This window comes from Pteropus alecto, unplaced genomic scaffold (genome assembly GCF_000325575.1).
Source record: "Pteropus alecto unplaced genomic scaffold, ASM32557v1 scaffold164, whole genome shotgun sequence".
In the NCBI taxonomy this organism is placed as follows: Eukaryota; Metazoa; Chordata; class Mammalia; order Chiroptera; family Pteropodidae; genus Pteropus; species Pteropus alecto.
In genome coordinates this window covers 125,864-128,827 of record NW_006439568.1, presented here as the reverse complement: position 1 = coordinate 128,827, position 2,964 = coordinate 125,864, and positions in this window count along the sequence as shown.

Here is a 2,964-nt window from a genome sequence, read left to right as displayed (position 1 = left end):
GAGTGTTGGTACCATTTAAAGAATATCGCAGAGAAATACCAAAATACAGCTAAAGATTTCTGATTCTTGGTGGAAGGATGCAGAAATTTGTACTAGATGATTATGAGTTGCGCCAATTGGCATGTGAAAATCAAAGGTGGCCGTTTATAGGATTGGAAACAACTTACCACAAGGTTCTGGTGACATGTACAAGGCATTATACTTCACCATATTTTATTTTCCTTTTATCTTTCTTAAGTCAACAATTTGGATGAAAATATTTTATACTTTAATCAAATTTAATGATTAAAGAACTATAAGGAAAAAAAGACATTATTAACACTTTATATAAAGCAGAGATCCAAGAAGTTTAGACATCACCGGCTGGAAAACAAAAGAAAAATACCTTATTTGTAACAGGCTAGGGACCATTATATAATAAATCTTTCTGGGGAAAAAATAAAAAGGAGAACACATTTCCACTAATGCCCAGGCAAATAAATAGTCCATTAAACACCAAGAACAACCAAGGTGTCAAGGCATCTCAGAAAGAAAGAGAAAAATCTCCAGAAAATAAGCTTACAGACATAGAAATATGCAACTTAAATGACAGAGAATTTAGGATAATACTTCTGAAAAAACTCGGTGAGATCCGAAATGAATCATATCAACAATTTCAGGAATTGAAAAAACAACTAGATGAGCAGAATGAGTTCTTTAGCAAGGAGATTAAAACCCTCAAGAAGAACAGAATAGACCTTCTGGAGATAAAGAACACACTGCAAGAGCTGAAAAATGAAATAGTAGGCTTGAGAAATAGAGTCGACCAAATGGAGGAAAGGATCAGTGATATCAAAGACAGAAATCTGGAAATAAATCAGAAGGAAGAAGAGAGAAACCAAAGAATGAAAAATAATGAAAGAGAAATGCAAGAACTAGCTGATACTATCAGGAGAGGAAACATAAGAATAATGGGCATTATCGAAGGTGAGGAAAAGGAACAGGGATTAGAAAACATTTTCAGACAATAGTTGTTGTAAAATTTGAAAAATAAAACATTCTGCGTACAATATAAGATATTTGAAATTTGTTCTTTAGTCCTCCAGATGGGCCTAATTTTTTTCTAAATTGTTCCCTGTAGGCTGGAACTTTATTACATATAATTCTAGTAAGATTACAGTAAAATTAGGTATAGCAAAATTATACCTTTCAAAATGATTACAGTTTTTGTGACTCAGAATAAAACATCACTATATATAAACTTAATGCAGCCTAAGGAAAAAATAAATCATCCACTTTCAATAAGCTTGAGGAAATAGTAATAAGCAGGCATTGTGATTTGATTTGACAATGGATATATATACATATATATACATAAATATACCTCATAGAAAATAAAATGTACAGGGAATAGAAATACATTAGTATTTTAGAATGTATAGTTTTTTTGGGAGACATAATCAGAAGTACCAAGTCACTGTAATAGCCATGACTATAATTTCAGTTGACAAACATTGATTTGTGGTTCTTAATTAATTAATCAATTAATTAATTTTATATGGTGACATTCATTAATGAAATCCAATAAGTTTCAGCTGTACATTTTAACAGTAAGGCATACATATATTTATGCTGTGTGTTCACCTCTCATAGCTAGATTTCTTTCTGTCATCACATTTTTGACCCCTTTTATCTCATGTATCTCCCCTCCACTCCACACCCTCTGGTAACCACTAGTCTATTGTCCATGACCATGAGTCTCTGTTTGTCCTGTTCATTTGTTGCTTTTAGGTTTATATCTCAAATATGTGATATCATGTGCTTTTCAACTTTTTCTGTCTGGCTTATTTCACTTTGCATGATTATCTCGAGGTCCATCCATGCTGTCACAAATGGCAATATTTCATCTCTTCTTATGGCTGAGTAATATTCCATTGTATATATGTACCACCACTTCTTTAGCCAATCATCTATCGTAGGACACTTTGGTTGCTTCCATGTCCTGGCCACTGTGAATAATGCTGCTATGAACTTTGGTGTGCAAATATCTTTTTGGATATGGGTTTTCAAGACTTTGGGGTAAATATCTAGTAGAGGGATTGCTAGATCATATGGTAGATCAATTCTTAGTTTTTTGAGGAACCTCCATGCTGTTTTCCATAGTGGCTGTACCAATTTGCAGTCCCACCAGAGGAGCGTGAGGGTTCCTTTTTTTCTGCATCCTGTACAATACTTGTTATTACTTGTTCTGTTGATTATAGCTATTCTAACAGGTGTGAGATGGTATCTCATTGTGGTTTTGATTCGCATTTCCCTAATAGCTAGCAATTTTGAGCATCTTTTCATATATTTGTTGACCATTTTTATAGTTTTCTTGGGGGAAGTGTCTGTTCAGCTCCTCTGCCCACTTTTATATTGAATCATTTGTTTTTTTGTTAGTATTGAGTCATATGAGTTATTTGTATATTTTGGATATTAGGCCCTTATTAAAGGCGTTGCTTGCAAATATATTTTCCCATTCGGATGGTTGTCTCTTTACCTTGCTGACGATTTCTTTTGCTGAGCAGAAGCTTTTTAGTTTGATGTAGTTCCATTCATTTATTTTTGCTTTTACTTCCCACCCTCTTTAAGTCCAAAGTCATTGAGTTTCATCCGTATGTTTTCTTCTATGCATTTTATTGTTTCGGGTCTTATATTCAGGTCCTTAATCCATTTTGAGTTAATTTTGGTGTGTGGTGATAGACAACAGTCTAGTTTCATTCTTTTGCAGGTGGCTTTCCAGTATTCCCAGCACCATTTATTGAAGAGGCTTTCCTTTCTCCACTGTATGTTTTTGGCTTTTTTGTTGAAAATTATTTGTCCATGTAAATATGGGTTTGCCTCTGGACTCTCGATTCTCTTCCAGTGGTCCGTGTGTCTATTTTTCTGCCAATACCATGCCATTTTGATTACTGTTGCTTTGTAGTCTAATTTGAAGTTGGGCAG